General features: G+C 42.4%; 6 non-coding genes across 6 annotated transcripts; 5 read left to right on the top strand and 1 right to left on the bottom strand.

The window, feature by feature from the left end:
• Positions 1-3,863: 3,863 nt before the first annotated feature.
• On the top strand, positions 3,864-3,935 carry trnah-gug (transfer RNA histidin (anticodon GUG)). Its single transcript has one exon. It is a non-coding gene; the product is annotated as a tRNA-His (tRNA).
• A 363-nt stretch (positions 3,936-4,298) lies between these two features.
• On the bottom strand, positions 4,299-4,413 carry LOC141290823 (U5 spliceosomal RNA). The gene has a single exon (XR_012340223.1). It is a non-coding gene; the product is annotated as a U5 spliceosomal RNA (small nuclear RNA).
• A 1,081-nt stretch (positions 4,414-5,494) lies between these two features.
• On the top strand, positions 5,495-5,567 carry trnak-uuu (transfer RNA lysine (anticodon UUU)). The gene has a single exon. It is a non-coding gene; the product is annotated as a tRNA-Lys (tRNA).
• Positions 5,568-5,953: 386 nt separating this feature from the next.
• LOC141318979 (5S ribosomal RNA) lies at positions 5,954-6,072 on the top strand. Its single transcript, XR_012353261.1, has one exon. It is a non-coding gene; the product is annotated as a 5S ribosomal RNA (ribosomal RNA).
• Positions 6,073-7,545: 1,473 nt separating this feature from the next.
• Positions 7,546-7,664, top strand: LOC141318055 (5S ribosomal RNA). The gene has a single exon (XR_012352395.1). It is a non-coding gene; the product is annotated as a 5S ribosomal RNA (ribosomal RNA).
• Positions 7,665-7,748: 84 nt separating this feature from the next.
• LOC141319255 (5S ribosomal RNA) lies at positions 7,749-7,867 on the top strand. The gene has a single exon (XR_012353522.1). It is a non-coding gene; the product is annotated as a 5S ribosomal RNA (ribosomal RNA).
• The last annotated feature ends 11,652 nt before the right edge of the window (positions 7,868-19,519 follow it).

Here is a 19,519-nt window from a genome sequence, read left to right as displayed (position 1 = left end):
TGTGTAGCATCGAATTGCTTGGCGAATTTGAATCGCTGAATTTTTGGAAGCGAAATAATACGCACCGAAATGTCCTGTCAAGTATCAAAGGTTGTATTGAAATTATTTAGTATTGAAATTTTGAACACTGCAATTGTTAAATTTGTATTTTAAAATAATATGAATATTTAATATTGAAATTGTAAACAATGCAATTGTGAAAGTTGTATTTTAAAATAATCTGTATTATTAACATTGAAAATTTTACAAATGAAATTTTATGTTTCCACTTGAAAAATTCACAGCCTAAATATCCACCCATGTTGAATTGCACAACCTTAAAATGCAAGCACTGTTAATACGATGCATTTTATTTCAGTTAGTGCTATACAGCACCCTGTTTTGCTTCAAAAACATTTGTCAGTATTTTACTTCCATATAACGGACACTACAGGGCTTCATCTGGTTAACCCTGACAGCATGCACCATGTCTGGGAAATGCAACAAAAACACCTCGAGTGTATACAGGACCCTCCACATGTAGAGTTGTACACAAAGACGGGGACACTCCAGAAAGGTGGAAAAGTCCTAAACGTGCTTAGGTGTGGCAGGGGGTCATCCTCACTGGAAAGTTTTCACCGCCACCAATGTGCCTTTATTCCTGGTAAATTCTGATTAAATTGCTTAAATGATTAAATTGGTTAAATTGCAGTATGTTCTGTAGATTTTTAAGCTTTTTTACTACCAGCTACTTGTCTCATTATACTTATTATTATTCTATGTTACTGTTCTATAACTGTGTCATTAAATAGTTATGTCCTGAGTTTATTTTTTTATTTTTTTTAGGATGGAGATGCAATGCCATGCACACACAAATGTACATGTTGGAGGGGGCCTCGAGGTGGAACATGAGCCGGGCTAGAGAAGCTGTATCTGTGGTGGGGGCCTCAACCCTCAGGACATTTGATGTCTGCTTAATGTCTCATTTGAACAACATGAGCCAACGGGTCCTTGGTTGGGCTTTGATGCCAGAATTCACTCCTCCAGGAAAACCCACTGGTAAGATATCTCTCAGGGTTATGCTGAGCATTGGAGTATTCCTCTCTCTCTCTCTTCTCTCTCTCTCTCTCCTGTGTTAATGTGTGTATGTGTCCTCTCCCCATTAACAATATGTTTAAAATTATTGCAGCGGAGCGCATTGCAGTGGAGTACTTGTTGGCCCAGTCCAACAGAGGCGACCAGTTGATTGCACACCACAATGACATGCCTGTAGTCCCCTCAGAGGAGCCCGAAGATGAAAATGAAATCGACACGACTGTGTGCCATGCAGCTGACCTTAGGGCTGATGACTCTGACCCTCCAGCAGCTGTCGTGGAGGCCCAGGTGACCAGTCAGTTAGGTGACACTGGACCCAAATCTCCTGATGAGGATGTCACTGAGGAAGAGGAGGATGACATTGCAATTTCTAGCACATCAGGCCAGGTAATGTTGCTATCCTGTACTTTTACTTAAGAATGTATCTGGTGCATTGCAAAACACCTATTGTCAACTGTTTGTAAAGTTAAAATATATGCATGTACACTGCAAAATAATTACTACCTTTTTTACCAACACTGTATATATGTATTAGACTGTGGTTGTCTTTTTTCTAAATTTTCAGAGTACAGAGTGTGATTCCAGAGGTGTCTTGGGCTGGGAGGCAGTTGATGCCCTAGCAGGCTACCTGGTTGGCCTAAACCGAACGATCACTGCCTTGTCATCACAAGAGGAGGCCGACATAGTCCAGCTGTACATGGCTCTGCATGCCATGGACAAGGTACCATCAAAATACAGCCAGAAGGTTAAGAAGAAGACTTTGCCAGGACCTTGGAGAGCATCCAGAAAGCGGAGTGGCTCTGCTCCCGGACAGCAGGCAGCAGAGAGGTAATTTGACTATTTTGATTTTCACTAGTTTATTACCTAGTACACTGTCTAGATTATATCATCCTTCTTTTCCATAGACTGTTCATGACTCATGGGCAGGCGGCTCAGGACCCTGAAGTCCACAGGGTCTGTGAATGTGTTTGCCTACGGCTTTTAAAAGAGTTTCAGCAAGCACGGAACAGGCCCAAGGACACAAAAGGAAAAACTCTGCCAATTCCACAGTCTATTGTGGTGGTATACAGCCACTTAAAACAGCTGTTAGAGGACAGCAGAGTGGTTCTAGGACAGACCAACCTGGTTCTGGTCCCAATAAACACCACTACTGTCTCTTCGTGGTGAGTCTTTTATGCAATACATTTAAACAATTACAGTATTATATTAAGATTGTACTTATAAAACCTTCCTGAACATGCTTTTTTAAAAATTATACTAAGCAAAAACAATGGGCTTTAATCTATTAAAATTGCTAACTTTAAATGAAGAATGTTTCTCTTGCAGGCTACTAAGAAGACAGAAACGTGTGGACAGAGACATGCTGCTGCAGGGTACAGCACTGCCCAAACAATTATATTTAGCAAAGGAGTCACTTCCTGAAGTCCGCGAACTTCCAGCTGCTCCTGCACAGCAAGGGCATGAGGCCATGGTATTTGAGGAGCCAGCAAATCAGGAAGGAGAGGCCTTCATTCGTAAGCGTTTCTCCAACAGGTGCCCACTGGCCACCCCTCCTCCTGGATCTTACTCTGCATTTCCCATATACCCACCAGCACCACACTTTGAATTCCCCCCTGGGTCCTACCCACCCTTTCCCAGCTACCCACCTGGTCTACCAGTGCCTCAGTCTACCCAGTTTATGGCTCCTCCCCAATTTCAGCCCTCCTTCCAATTCCAGCCCCCTCCCCAATTCCAGCCCCCTTCCCAATTCCAGCCCCCTCCCCAATTCCAGCCCCCTTCCCAATTCCAGCCCCCTCGCCAATTCCAGCCCCCTCGCCAATTCCAGCCCCCTCCCCAATTCCAGCTGCCTAATAACCTGCCACCACAAACTTGTCCCTCTACTCAGCCCAGGCAGCGCACATGGAGAAGGCAGAAAGCTGCCCAAGAGGATGAAGAACGAGCGGCTAGGGGTGAACCACCACGGAAACGACTAGCAAAGGATATATATCACTATATCTGCAAGCAGTGTGGGCTGACAAAAAATAAGACAACTGGCCACACTCAGCTGAAGGGCAGGTGGTATTGTCCAGCCTCAGGTCTCTCTGTTTCACAGTGGAAGGAGAATATACAGGGAAGTCTTTGATTTTTTTTTGATTGGTTTTGGACGTTTATATAGTTAGATTTTTATATAGTTGTGTATATGGTTGAGTTTTGAATTTGCTGTGCTGTGAACATTTTGTTTTTAGTTGCTGTTTGCAGTGCTTAATTTGCAGTGTTTGTTAAAAAGAAAGACACAACTCTTGTGGTGTAATAGTAACACAACCATCCTTTGGGTGGGAGATTCCAGGTGCAAGTCCTGGCAAGAGTGTGTAATGTGTTTGTCAGATCAGTATTTTATTTTTATTTTTTTTATTAGAAAAATTGTTTTTATTAGAAATTGTATAGTCAAAATTAAGTCAAACACTTTACTCAAATCCCTTGTGAGTGTTCATGAAGTTTTCTTTCTTTTTCTTTCTTCCCCCATTTCCCCCTCTCTTTTCCCTTTCTTTCCCCCTTGTAGCAGTCCCTTTTGCCCTGTTTTTGGCCGAGTGGTTAAGGCGATGGACTAGAAATCCATTGGGGTCTCCCCGCGCAGGTTCGAATCCTGCCGACTACGCTCTTCACCAGTGCTGAGGAGAAGTAGGCGGGCCCTTTTCTTCCATGTCCCTAGCACGGATTTGTGTGCCCTCTCTCCACAGTAATAAAAAGCGCCGCTAGCCCTTCTTTTTCAATTCGGACGGCCGGCACCACCAGATGTGAGCCAGTGGTGCGCCGTGATCGTATAGTGGTTAGTACTCTGCGTTGTGGCCGCAGCAACCCCGGTTCGAATCCGGGTCACGGCAGGCTTTTTGTTCACTGAGGTCCTTTCTGCCACCTCCATTTTTCGTAAGGGTGCGGTGCCAGTTAAACTATTCCAACAACGCAGGCAGCAGAGGCTGGCTTTCGGGGTCAACAAAGAAGGCTCGAAGTGCACTCGAAGTGCACTGATGGGGCCAAAAGAGCTGAAGCCATCTTTGTTTGATCCTGTCCAGGGTTTGTATCCCGTCATGGACGAGAGAGCGCTGTCTTTCCATGCTGGCTAAAGAAATTTGAAGCCGCGAAGCTGGAAGCGCAAAGGCTGCAAACACAGACCATGACGAGGCGCGCTTCGTTCCACTGCACGCTGGCGGGTGGCCAGATTGACTCTGCTCTTGACACTATAGTGTAGCTCTGCTGTGAGCAGAGCCCCCAAAAATACAGGTCACTCGCAAAGGTTCCCCTCCACGGAAATCTTTAGTAAAAGGCGAAAGATTAATGCGCTGATGACGAGAAACTCGAGATGTGTCTCTATGCCCTTGGACCTGTGCGCTCACTGTGGTAAACCACTACGCTCACCAAGGGTAATCTAGGGTGCCGACACCTGCCAACATGATTTTCGTCACCCCCCTCACTCCAAATGGGAGAAGTAAAAGTTACGAAAGTCCCTTCCCTCACCCAGTATTCACAAACCCGATCAAGGTAATGTCATCTCTTTTTTCATGCCCCCGTATTAGAGGCCAAAAAAAATATTAAATGAAATAAAGCGGTCCAAATAATGACCCACTGTAATGTGTAGCATTCAAGATATTGAGAGACTTTAGCTCGTGGCGGGTCAATCTGGTATTTCATGGAGTAGGGGCTCGTTTTGGCAAGTTGGGTGCAGTCGCGTGTGCTGGGAGCGAAGAACAGCAAGCGCAACTCTTTGTTAGTATAGTGAACAGTATCTCCGCCTGTCACGTGGAAGACCGGGGTTAGATTCCCCAACGGGGAGACCTAGCTCTCTGCTGCTGTTGAACGACTCATCCAAAAGCTTTTGGTGCAGACAGAGGTCACAGAAGGAGTTCTGCTTCGAGGTCAACCGCAGCCGAAAACAATGCGTTGGCCGGGAATCGAACCCTGGTCAACTGCTTGGAAGGCAGCTATGCTCACCACTATACCACCAACGCAGGCGCTCGGTGCCAGTTTTAAGCAATCAGAAAAGAATGCTCGAATCCGGGTCACGGCAGCCCTTTGCTGTTAAGCGACGGGGACGTCCAGCTCCTTTTTGCCAACTCACCCTTCAGTTGAATTATGCGCCTGAAGCTCGGCGGCATCCTGTGCTGCCCGCCTCCACCCAAGAGAGCAGGTGGTCCACAGGCAGGCGAGAGATGACAGGTCTCCCCGCGCAGGTTCGAACCATGCCGAATGTGGTCGGGCATTTCCCCTTTTACCTTTAGCTTCTTGCGACGGTGGTTGGGCCTTCCAAGGCCTTTGGCCTTCGCTCTCTCTGATGTAATTGCGTGCAGCCTTTGTCCCGTAGCTCCTGTGGCAAGTGAGCTTCTCCCAGGCGGCTTGTGGAGAAAGTGTTCTTATATAAAAGGTAAGAGGCACACAAAACTCAAGAGCCCGGATAGCTCAGTCGGTAGAGCATCAGACTTTTAATCTGAGGGTGCAGGGTTCAAGTCCCTGTTCGGGCAAAGGGCCATCTTCTTGTCGGCAGCCTCAGCTTGCAGTCGTGACAGTCCAGCACTGCCGTGTGTCGGCGTACGCTTAAAGATGTGACAGAGTTCACATAGAGTGATTGCTTCATGAATTTTTCGTTGCTTGTGGTGGGCTGTTTTCCCCTTTAGGAGTTTTACGCTAGGCGATTTCAGTAAAGCGGTAACCAGTTCATTGTTTTTTCAGCCAGCTTTGAGGTCGACAACGGGACAGAGGACGTCAGGGTCGCCGTAGTCGTGGCCGAGTGGTTAAGGCGATGGAATACCAGGTGCTGTAAGCTTTTGCCTTTTCTTCACTATTTATATAATATACTGGCTTTTACGGAGGCTGATCTTTAAATAGCCCACTTTTTGGAGCAACCCTCGCTTACGGCCATACCGCGCTGTGAGCGCCCGATCTCGTCTGATCTCGGAAGCTAAGCCGCGTCGGGCCTGGTTCGTACTTGGATGGGAGACCGCCTGGGAATACCAGGTGCTGTAATCTTTTGCCTTTTCTTCACTATTTAAATAATATGCTGGCTTTTAGAAAGATGTGTTTTACCGCTCTATTTATTACAATCATTTGAATGTATTATAGAGTTTTAACCCCTTATCTGTCACCCCCATTTTTTTAAATATGCGTGAACGTGCACTATCCTAACTTCAATTGTTGTAATTCATGAATACTTTGGAATACAGATCTAAGGTTGGTCTCTTTTTAAAGAAGACAATCATCAGATTATTGCAGAAGTGGAATTTTTTCAAAAAAAGGTTTTATCCTAAATTTGATATCAAATTGAAGCCTCACATCTAAATAAGTTATGTTCCAAATTTGAAGTTGATATGAAAAAAAATAAGGTTCCTGTGAAAGTTTGTTTAGGGCGTTATATCACAAACAGACACCGGGTGCCATCCAAATGCCATATATATTTTTTATGCATTTTTCTGTCACAAAAGTCTAAATTTTTCTGATAATTTTCGTTCTATCACAAAATAACCACCAAATATGCAATCCTGAGACTCAGACCTTTCCAATGATATGTTTTTTGTCAAGAATGTAAAAAGTTGTGATTCTAAAAGACCGTAATGCATTTTGTAATATGACACCGCTGAGGGGGAGGAGACCGCCAAACGATTTTAAAGAACCATTTCCATGGTAAAGCAATGTCCGATTTCAAAATGGTTTTCACAGGATGATTCTTGAGATTCTAACCTTTCAAGTGATATATAATTTATGATGGTTACTAAAACATTTGATAGAGAAAAAGGACAACGGAAAAAAGAGCGCCAAGCGTCCCACAGGTGGGACGGTGACAGTTAAGGGGTTAAGTGTTTTACATGTTTTTTAGGCCATTTTATTACTCTTAACATTTTAAGTGTATGTGTCTTTCATAAATGGATGGTTGGCCTGTCATGTGACTAGACACATGACAGGAAGCAGGAAGTAGAACTGCATAAGAGAGCAGCATGACAAACAACGGACAGTCACCAAACTGTTGGATTGAGGAGTGGCTAATCTTATAGCTCACCTTTCCATTCACCACCTGCAAATTTTGGATTAAACTTTCTGTGGATTGTACATGCACTGGTGGACACTCACGTTGGACTTATCAACACACTGGGATTCTTGGACTGTTTTAGGGTATGGACAAATGAACTGTATTCTTTTAACAGAGTTTACCTAGATTTATCGTGTTGTTTTAAAGTCTTTTATGTGAACCTTGTAAATACACCAAATCTATTTAAACCAATCTTCTTTTATGTCTCATTCTTTTAACCACTAGTCATCTCTCACAGTTAAATCTGACCCCATTTTAGTCTTGTAACTCGGCTGATAAGGCCGATTGTTACACTTGGATGGGAGACCTCCAGGGAGTACCAGGTGCTGTAAGCTTTTGCCTTTTCTTCACTATTTATATAATATGCTGGCTTTTACGGAGGCTGATCTTTAAATAGCCCACTTTTTGGAGCAGCCCTCGCTTATGGCCATACCGCGCTGAGAGCGCCCGATCTCGTCTGATCTCGGAAGCTAAGCCGCGTCGGGCCTGGTTAGTACTTGGATGGGAGACCGCCTGGGAATACCAGGTGCTGTAAGTTTTTGCCTTTTCTTCACTATTTATATAATATGCTGGCTTTTACGGAGGCTGATCTTTAAATAGCTCACTTTTTGGAGCAACCCTCGCCAACGGCCATTCCGCGCTGAGAGTGCCCGATCTCGTCTGATCTCGAAAGCTAAGCAGCGTCGGGCCTGGTTAGTACTTGGATGGGAGACCGCCTGGGAATACCAGGTGCTGTAAGCTTTTGCCTTTTCTTCACTATTTATATAATATGCTGGCTTTCACGGAGGCTGATCTTTAAATAGCCCACTTTTTGGAGCAGCCCTCGCTTACGGCCATACCGCCACCTGAGGCGCTAGAGAGCAACAGGAAGTGGTTGGCAGTAGTTTGGAGAGGAAGGCTCACCTCCATTTTGTGTTTATTTTTTGTGTTTGGTTTTTGTGAGTTGTTTACTTTGAGTTAGTTTTTTGTTTGTTTTAGTTATAAACCACCTAACAGCAGCATTTTTGCTGGCTGGAGGGTGGTTAACCCCTCTTTTTTTTCGTGCTTTTTTTTTGTTTTTGTTTTCTGAACGGACGGATTAATGGATTATGACTTTGGACTAGCAGGAGGCACACGCACGGCAAACGACACTGGACTTGGAGGAGGAACACGCACGGCAAACGACACTGGACTGGCAGGAGGAACACACAAGGCAAACGAAATCGGACTGAATAAACGACTACAAGCTGGAAAAAAACAGGAAATGATGGATAAGGCAATGGAAGCACAGCGCAGGATTGACTATGGAGTGGATAATGGACAAACGAAAGGTAATGACAAAGATAAAGAACAAAGGAAGGAGAGTGTGAAGAGGGTGTATTTAAAAGAAGCGACAGTGACTGTAGATGTGGCTAATGTGAATGATGCGAGGGCGGCAGATATAATCAAAGCTTTGACGGAGCGGATTGGTGATGGGAGGATTCTGGCTGTCAGACCAAAACATGCAAGAGAGTATGAGATTACATTGGAACGCAAGGATGATACAGAACTTTTCACAGACGGATTGATGATAAAAGGAGAGAATTGCCAAGTTAAAAGACTGCAGAATCGTGATTACGTTGTATCCTTTATGCATCTGCCTGCTTACATTGCTGATGAAGAGATTTTAATGAAAATAGAGGGATGGGGAGTTTCCCCGATTTCCAAAATAAAGCGCCGCTTTTATCCGGGCACTACTATTGAGGATGGGACGAGGTTTGTGAAAACGCGATTCCTGAAAGAAGTAGCCTCCCTCCCGTTAAAACCTGTCGGCTGTGCATGAGCCCGGACCATGTGGTAAAAGACTGTCCGGACTTTAAATGTTTTAAGTGCGAGGAGAGGGGGCACTTCGCGAGAGACTGCAACGCAGTAAAGTGCCCGGATTGTAATGTGGTTTTAAACAAATGTGAATGTTGGATGGAGGATAAGGAGGAGGAGGAGGAGGGAGAGCAGCAGGTGGGCAGGCAGATGCATGATCGAGACAACGAGCAGCGAGAGGATGAAACAAGTGTACTAGGCAAAGGACTAGAATCTGTTAATGATACAGAACAACAGGAAGAACAGGACATGCAAACTCAACGGGACCGGGCAATTTGGTCACAGACGGATTTGATTGACAGCGTGCAAGGTGTTTTGGAAACTGTGGAGATGAACGACCAAAGGAATAAAGAACTGACTGATGCACAACAGGAGGGATCTTTATGGACACAGATGGACTTGACGGACAGTCTGCAAAAGGTATTGGACATTGTTGAACGGAATGATCAGAGTGATAATGAACAATCTGGTACAAAGGAAAGCAAACAAAGAAAAGAAAATGAACAGATACAGGGGAAATCATCGAAAAGAAGAAGATCTGTAAAGGTAATGCCCAATTTAGAGACTGCAAGAAAAAAAGTGCTTAAAGATGAAGGTATTGAGTGTACAAATAAGTATGAAGCGCTAAAGAGTTTGGAGGAGATGGACTGAGATTATGGGTTTAATGCATGCTTTTATATGTTTTATGCTTTTAAGAATTGTTACTTTTAATGCTAGAGGGCTTTTAGACGTAAGAAAATTTGGAAAAGTGAAAGAAATGTGTAAAGGAGAAGATGTGATCTTATTACAAGAAACTAACTGGAGGGAAGGGTACATGACAGAAATAAGGAAACAATGGAGCGTACAGATTTTATATAACAATGGTGATGGGAGGCTGGGAAGAGGAGTTGCGGTTTTAATAAATGAAAACAGTGGTGTATCATGTAAAACAATATATCAGGATAAAGATGGGAAATGTATAGCATTTGAAATGGAGTATGAGGGAAAACAAGTAATTGTGGTTAATGTGCATGCACCAACAGTAGAGAATGAAAAGAAAAAGTATTTTAATGTGTTAAGAGATTTTTTAAAGAAACATAAAGAAGTTATTATGTTGGGTGATTTTAATACTGTTTTTAGTAAATTAGAAATGGGTGAGGGAATGGTTTTTAAAAATGATAAAGGAAGAAAAGAACTGAAAATATTAATGGAGGAAAATAATACAATTGATGTATGGAGAGAAAGAAATGAAAAAAAGAAAGAATATTCAAGGAGGCAATTAGTGGGGAATTTTATGTGTAAAACAAGAATTGATTTTATTTTATGTACCAGGAATATTGAGGGCTTTATCGGTAGTATTAAATATAAAGAATCAAGCTTAAGTGATCATAAACCGATTTTTATGCAAGTAGACTGGAGTTCTGTGAAAAGAGGGCCAGGGGTATGGGTTTTAAATACAGAGATTTTGAAGAATGAGTATTATGTGTTAAGTATTAAAGAAATTATTGTAAAGGAAAAGAAGAATGAAATGTACACTGAAGATAAAATAATATGGTGGGAAAATGTTAAATATCTAGTTAAAAAATTTACAATAAAGTACTGCAAGTTAATACAGAGAAGTAAGAAAAATAAGGAGAGAGAAATACGAGAAAAATTGGAAAAGGAATTAAATGAAAATGGAAAAGATATACAAAAAATAAAAGACTTGGAGGGAAGTTTGAAAGATTTGGAAGAGGAAAAATATGAAGGTGCGAGATTAAGAAGTAAAGCTAAATATACTGTGGAAGGTGAAAAATGTACAAAATTTTTCTTTGACCTAGAAAAAAGAAGAGGGAAAGCTGAAATGATTAAAGAAATAAGAGGGGGAAATGGTATAGTTGTGCAAACTAATGAGGAAATATTAAAAGAAATTAAAGCATACTATGAGAACTTGTTTAGTGCAGAGGGGGTGAGGGAAGAAGAGAAACTGGAGCTACTGAAGCAAATTAAAGAAACAGTGAGAGAAGTAGACAAAAAAGAGTGTGATGAAGAGATAAGAGAAGAAGAGATAAAAAGAGCAATAAGTGAATTAAACAAAAAGAAAAGTCCAGGTATAGATGGGTTGGGGAGTGAATTTTATATGGCTTTTAAAGATTTTTTAACTAGCATCTTAAAAGAAGTATATGTAGAGATTTTTAAGAAAGGAGAATTAAATCAAAGAATGGGAATGGGTTTAATGAAGCTGATATACAAAAAGAAAGGAGAGAAGACAGATTTAAAGAACTACAGACCGATTACAATGCTGAACACTGACTTAAAGATTTTATCTAAAATTTTAGCCAATAGATTGAAGGAAGTCATGCCAAGTATAATTAAAACAAACCAAGTGTACGGAGTGAAGGGAAGAGACATAGCAGATACAACTATTAGCATAAAAGATATAAGATACATGCAGGAAAAGAACAAAGATGGTTTTGTTATTAGTCTAGATTTCGAGAAAGCTTTTGACAGGGTGGAGCATGATTTTTTATTTGATGTTTTAAAAAGTTTTGGTTTTGGAGAAAATTTTATTCAATGGATTAGGATCTTATACAAAAATACAAGCACAAAAATTAAATGTAATGGGTTTTTAACACAGTGTTTTAAAATTACCAGATCAATAAGGCAAGGATGCCCATTGTCAGCGCTTTTATATTCTTTAGTTGCGGAACCGTTGGGACTTACTATTAAACATGAAGAGGGAATTAAAGGAATAGGCATCGAGGGAGGAGAAAGTAAAATTTATCAATATACAGATGACACAACGTTATTGTTGAAAGATTTGGATAGTGTAAAAAAAGCAATGGAATTTGTACAAAAGTACTGTAGAGGATCAGGGGCTAAAGTGAATGAGGACAAAACGGTGTATTTAAGATTTGGGGGGGCAGTGGTTTTAACAGAGCATTTTACTTTTAAGGAAACTAAAGAAATAAAGATTTTGGGGGTTTTAATGGGGAGGGATGAAAAGAAAGCAGCAGAAACTATGTGGGAGGAAGCATTAGGAGGGATTGAAAGAAGACTGACTTTTTGGGAAATGAGAACATTAAATTTGAAAGGGAAGGTTTTAGTCCTTAATGTTTTAATGATTTCTAAACTATGGTATATTTTATATGTGTCATCTATGCCGTTGTGGGTAGAAAAAAGGCTGAAAAAATGTTTTTTAGATTTTTTATGGGAAGGGAAGCCGCCAAGAATCACATACAAGCTCTTGAAGGACATGGGACTGGAGATGTCTTTTTTAGAACCCTGAAGAAATGTATTACTTTTATTGAATGTATTTATTGTGTATTTAATTCTAATACAGAGAGTTTCTGTAATTGCTGAAGCACATCCAATGATTTTACAGTGACCTGTATTGTTTTAAAGTTTTTCAATATTAAAAAAAAAAAGAGAGCGCCCGATCCCGTCTGATCTCGGAAGCTAAGCAGCGTCGGGCCTGGTTAGTACTTGGATGGGAGACCGCCTGGGAATGGCTCATGACCCCTCCAAGTCCCTATCCTGGGTCCTGATCACTGTGAAAAAAAAAAAGTAAACAGATTAGCAGGAGAGGGGAGGGGCCATATGGAAATAGACAGAAGAGAGGAGAGGGGAGGGATATCAATACTAAGTCTTATTTACCTCTGAAATGGTTTACTGTTCTTTTTTATGTTTTTGTGAATAAGACCATGAAGACTAGAATCTCTGACTTGAATGTTTTATTAAGTATTATTAATAATACTCCGCTTCGCGTCGGGTCCTGATCACACTGTCGGGGCTTATTTCTGCGATAACTACCGGCTGCCTGTACATTATCCCTTACTTATAAAACGGTTAGTTCCATTCCTCAATTCTGATTGGTCAGCAGCTGTGTCGTATTCATGATACAGCACGGCTTTGACCGCTTCACTCAACGGTTTTGTGTATCATTGAACCTCCTTAGCAACGTAAACAAAGCTTTAGGAGTTAGGGACTACTTTTTACAGCGGAAGGCAGTTAATGATTTTACTTTATGAAAACGTACAACCTAATATATATATATAAATTAATATATATTTTTGATATTAATATTTTTATTGTGTGGTAACCGTTTTATATGCCTAATTTATTCATGATACAGCACGGCCTCTCGAACCTTATTGCTTAATAATAAGATGTCTGTCACATAATGTAACAAACATAATGCTTTAATTAAAACAATAAAAAACATGTAATGTAACAAATGTGTTTGCTCATATCTGTTTGAAGTATGAATGAATGCACTTTACAAATAAACTTGAGACTTTTAGTTACAATGTTTGCAAGATCACTGAAAAAAAAATCTAAGAAACTATATTAGGGTACTTGAACAAAGTGTAATTTGCTCATATCTGAGATATTATTCACTCTATTGGCCCCATTCGCACTGTAGGGAGCATGTAAAATGTACACATAAAAGGGCCTTAATGGAATTTTAGAAAAATACTTTATCTTTACCTTACTGGTAAGTAATTCAGCCTCTCTTATACTCAATACAGTTTCATGTGACAGTCTTTACCTCTATAAAGTGGACAAATGGGGAAACAGCAGTGAAAGGAATCATATATTTGGAAACATTCTTTTATTTTATTTGTTCAACAATATATATCTACATATCAGAAATAAATAAACAACACAACAACAATAACAATAACACAAGTAACAATGTAAACAGAATAGAATTAACATTAATTATTATGTAATTTAGCAGAAAATATAGCAAAATAGGAACTAATAAGTTATTATTTACAGGATTCTTATTACAAGATTTATACATGTACACATTAAGCAATATACAATATACGTACTATATACAAGGGGATGAGGTAATGCAGTGCAATAGTATGTAATGTTAATGTCACAGGTCGGGGCGGGCCAATCCGGCTGCACCCACCCCTAAGACCCGTTACCACCCTTAGGGAGTCAGACAGAGGTCAGGCAAGGACGACGGACAACAAGTTTTCCAGTAACATTATTTATTGAGTATAAAAAATGGATAAAAAGTTTTAAAATAATGGGTCTTCTGGGCAGGGTCGTTCCGTCCTACGGGCTCACGACTGAACAGAGGCTGCTGCAGGACAGTTCTATTTCGGGTACGTACTCCTCTTCGTCAGCAGGTGACCAACAGAGACTTGTGGCTGAAGGGCTTCAGGCTGGAGAGCTTCGCTGCAAAGCAGCCGGGTAAATATACAGACACGTAATCCTCTTCTTCAACACTGACAGACAGAGAACTTACGGCTGGAGGAACTTACTGCAAAGCAGTCGGTGAGTATTCAGGTATAAAATCCTCTCGAGGGGCTGCCGACACAAGGCTTACTGCGGGAGTTTACTGCAAAGCAGACAGGTGAGTATACAGGCACGTAATCCTCTTCTTCTACACAGACAGACAGAGAACTTACGGCTGGGGGATTTTACTGCAAAGCAGTCAGGGAGTCTTCCGGTATGCAATCCTCCTGAAGGGCTGTCAAATAAAACATTCCAATATCTGTGGAGTACAACAATGTTAGCCTCTTCTTACATCTTGGAACGTGATAGAAAACTCAGGTAAGTATGGACATCCAGCAGGTTTAAGTTCACACTTCACATCAAGACGTTGCATCACATCACTTCATCCCAGCAATTCAACACTCAGTGGAAAATACATATAAATGGCCGTTGCCCATTCTCAGACCTGGCACTCACGTTGAGGAGTCCCATAGACAGGAAGAGAAGATGGAGATTGAGTAATCTTCTCACAGTCTCTCACAAACAATCATACTGTACAGCGGCTTCCTTCCTCCAGTTGCATTAATGTGCTCCTCCTCCCACACTCATAGTCCCGCACCCGTCTCTCAGCCCCACTTCCTCTCCTCCTTCTATCCCCTCATGCTGCCTCCGGGATCCACAGTCCCCCCGGAAAAGAAGAAGAACGCCCTCCCCAAAAAAAGGAATTTTTCTCTCTCCTCTTATCCTCCCTTGTTGGCCACATGTCCCAATCACAGGGCTTCAACTCCCTCATCCACAGCTGCCGACGATTTCAGCTAATCATCCCATTCGCGGGGATTTTGCGCTAACCCGGAACTAGCCCGGTGTTCCGTTGTTATGGGTCCGACGGGAGGCAATCGCGGCGAACATTAGTTCCGCCTGGCAAAGTAAAAAAATAATAATATTTCGTCACCTCGTGACATTAAGCAGATATTTACATTCACTAAAAACACATCTTTTTTTCTATGAGAAAATAGGTATGTGTTTTATAGATGGTGTATAATGAATTGGTATAAGAGGCAGATATTGTAGCAAATATGACTTGGGGAATGTGATTTGGGGGATGTAGTTGCAGATGGAGTTGGCTCTCTAGTTGTTATTTTTTTTCTTTTTTAGTTCCTCATCTACTACACTTTTGAAGTGTTCGAAACTGTTGAACACAACACCTTCAAAACCTGAAGTGGTGGACTTCCTAGTTGCTGGGCAATAGGTAAATATTTTTTGGCTACTTTCAGCAGCCTTGTCTTTGGAGGGCGTGTACCTCTTGCGCTGCCCACCACACTGGGGTACTTGGCAGGCCCCACAAGGCTTCATGGATTTATGAGGCTTGATTGGTCTGGATGTCAGCGCAGGAGGTGGTGTGAAAGGTATGAACCCTTGACTGCTGGATGCCCCACAGAGCATCATAGATGGTCCCTGTGGCTGTGCAGGAACCACTACCAGGACAGGTGCTGCTGACGCTCTGGGTGGGATGTACGTGGCCACAGGGGGTTTAGGTTGAATGGGCCGGTTCCCAAGCATTTCCACATCAACCCTGCAAAAATAAATCATACATATGATGATGAGTATAATTCCTGAGAAATAATGTGTATGACTATCAATTCACGTGGTTTGTTGTGTTTAAGTTTAAACCATTCAGCTGATAAATTCAGATATGTTCACATATTTGAATAAAGTAGTAAAGTCACATACTTGTGACATGAAGAACTGAACAACTTACTTCCGCTTCTGACCATGCCTTTTCCCAGCTGTATGACGTAGGCTCTGGTAATGAACCTGAGGTCGATCTGGAGCTGGAAGGGATTCTGGCAGAGTCGGAGCTGCTGGCATTGGTTCTTCTGACAGCACTCTTTGGTGGGGTTTCACCTTTGGCATTACTGTTGCCCTGTAGTTAGCCTTCTTCTCTTCCCGTGCCATGAACGTAGAGATGGACTTGGCATTCAGATTGGGCAGAGGAATGGAGAGACCTTTGAGGATGGGATCGTCTCTGACTCTGGTCTACAATCCTTTTATACTGGCCCTTGATTGCATTGGTGATTTTAGTGGGGGAGGTGAGACGACTGGCTGGTGGCCGGTTTTTCAGCATCTTAATAATGAGGTACAACAGACGACTATCCTCAGTCACCTGGGCTGACTGAGGGTACTTCATCCAGGAAAACTTTGTCTTCTGTGCTGCTCTGGTCTCAGGTGTGTCAGCTCCCAAGCATCTGCCAAACAGGGTGTAACCCCACCTTGACTCATACCTTTTTACAAAGTTGGCTGCAGACCTGTCATGCTCATGCAGAGCACCAACTGCATTGCCAATCTTCAGCCTTAGGTCAGCTGGCACTAGGTGACGGTCACTGTTGTCTGCCAGTTCTAAAATGAGAAGGGCCAAGGCTTCCACTTCCTCCAGCCCAGGAAGATGCAGATGGCTCTGGGTCATCAGCACATCCTGCAGAGCAGGACTGTCCTCCTCCTCCACCTGTTCTGATTGAGTGAGGATGACATGTTTGTCACTGACAGTGTCCATAGGATCCTCCTCTGACTCTGCACCCATGTCTACGCCCTCATCTGACAGCTTGTCCTCGCCTTGTTCAGCCGTCTCCTCTTCTTCACGGGACTGCTCTTCCTCAACTGCAAATATGTAATGTACTAATCACCAGTGTGTCTAGGCAGTTACAACAACTAACAGTAGACTAATTAATACAACATGGCGATGCTGCAGTTCATTTGTTTCATATTATGTAAAATAAAAATGAACTATATCATACATACTTGTCATGGATAGAATATGCATGATATTTATAGGTATTTGACTGCTCAGTATGTATGTATATTGTTATAATGCAGGATTGTGTACCTTGCTGGGCATAGTAATCCCTTGCAGTGAAGCTGGTTGACTGGCACATGGCATACTCTACTCCAAGGAGCTCCTCCTCGTCTGGGTCCTTGTATACAGCAGGGTAGGGCATTGGAGAGGCAAAGTTGGGCTCGAGGACATGCTCTTTACCGAAGAGCACAACAGCCTGCTGATTCAGGCGCTGAATCTGCCGTGGGTCCATACACCACGTCTGCCTGCCATGACCACCAGCAACCCGGAGTGATTCCATGCGGCTGTTCCACTGCACAGCAAATGCAATCAGATACACCTGAAAGACATGACCATTCATGCATTATTGTACATCAGAAACTAATTTTGATTACAAAGTGGGCATCGCCCAGCAGCATGACATACAATTTGTCTTTTGTCCGCAATAGGCTATTTTGTGTGTGTGCGCATCTCATACACCCGGTTGATGCTATGTGAACAGCATAGAGCTCACATACACACAGGAAGAGAGGGTAGCACAAAAGCAGGGAGGATACAGGTAAAATATGCTTATGAACAATGTTGTGTAATCAATATTTTTTTAAAATATTAAAGCTGTTTATACTTACTTGGAATGGCATAACTCCACATCTCTGTGAGGGAATGGCATTGTACAGGTGTGAGTGCAAGCCCTCCAAGGAGTTACTGCCTCGCCGACACCTGTACTTGTTCAGGCGGACACCATTCAGCACCACCACCTTCACTGAAACATACAGCTGTATGCCAGGGGGGTCCTATAAAACATGCGTTGCTTATTTATTATGGTGTCTGTGAGTTTGAGTTTGTATGATTTTACAATGATTAGTTCAAAAATGTTTACCCACCTGCATACAACTAAGATGCTTGCTTGCAGTTGCCCAGTGAGAATCCACTGCCTGTGCTGATTTGAACAGGTGGATTCCATCAATGTCAAGGCCTGCAGGTCCCTTGAACTCCGTAATGATGGACTCAATTGCTGAAGCTGTCTCCTGTAACAATCATTCACATTTATTTTATATAGTTATATCGCTTAAAATGTGAAATTATTTCAATAATTGGAAGTATTTCCAAAATGAAATATAGTAGTGTGACAACTTAGTTAATTTTAGTGAAGTATGTTTTGAGCTTCTTATACATAAAGATTATACATGGATTAATAGTACACTTAACCTCAACCCCACGGGTGATCCGTCTGACATAGGACCTGATCTGGTGAGGTTTGAGGAAGGTTATCATGTCCTCGTCTGAAAGACTGGCGTACAACTCCTGGTTGCCCTTCCTGACTGCCTGGATTAGGAGCATCATATCGTCCTTGTAGTAGGCCAGCACTGCACCTGCAAGGGCACTCATGAACACCCCATACTTGGCATGGCTCTGTTTGATGACAACAGCATCCCAGCGGTGCAGCCAGTGTCGAATGTCCAGTCTGACCACAGTGCCCTTCTGCACCCAGTCCCCGAACAGGTTCTCCAGGAAGGACGAACCACTGTCACTGAAACAATATAAATTCAGCATGTGTTCTTTGTTTTTTTAACATTAAATGAATGACAAATTTTATCAGGGTATATGGATGTGTTATTACCTACCGACAACAGTTGTTATCTGCATATATGACAGTTGGTGCAGGAGCCCTAGCTCGTTCAAAGCGGCCCATCAGACCTTTGGCCATACGGCTGTAACACCCCTCAGACTCAGCTGCCACCACCACTGTGGTCAAGAACTGGCCCCACTCGTTCAGCACACTGGTGACATACTGCATGGTGCCCTGACCATCACCATATATCTTCTTAAGGACCTGGAAAACACAAAGCAGAACATTCATTTGATAAGATCTAACAATAACCTGTCTGTCCAATATAATTTATATGAATTACAATGCATGTACATTTTGTATCCATCACATTTGAACACTGAACAGTGAGGCCAAAGTCCCTTATTCAAAACAATAAGCTGGCTCAAGTCACTTTAAAGTGACTAAATAAATATTAAGTCTGCATAACTTCATGAATTGATACAATACACATACCTTTCTTGTACCATCAATGCAGAGGATTTCTCCAGTCACACTGAGGATTGAGGCTCTGTACACAGGCATCCTCTCCATCTCCATGATCATGTGTGCACGCCTCAGCACACGGGCACAAGGAAGGGGAGTCCGGGGCAGAGGAGGGGTGTAAGTACCAGCAGCTTTGACAAAGGACAGGATGCTCTTCTGAGACGATGCAGATCCAGCTGTGTGGGCTTCATACAGGAGAGTCTGGTACAGGTCACGGCGCTCCACATACCACTCATCATGTCCCTGCTGCAGCACTCTCTGGACTTTGTTCATGGACACACTGTTGACCCTGTCATTCAGAAGAGTAACCACGCCTTTGTCAATAGCACGCTTCCCACACAGTATGGCAGGAAACATGCTTCTGATGGCCGGGGCCAAGTTCATCAGAATCTTGGGACTGTGTGCCAGCCAAATGTACTGCTGAACATGATGACTG

The sequence above is a fragment of the Garra rufa genome, chromosome 1 (genome assembly GCF_049309525.1).
Source record: "Garra rufa chromosome 1, GarRuf1.0, whole genome shotgun sequence".
In the NCBI taxonomy this organism is placed as follows: domain Eukaryota; kingdom Metazoa; phylum Chordata; class Actinopteri; order Cypriniformes; family Cyprinidae; genus Garra; species Garra rufa.
This window is presented reverse-complemented; position numbering and strand designations above follow the sequence as displayed.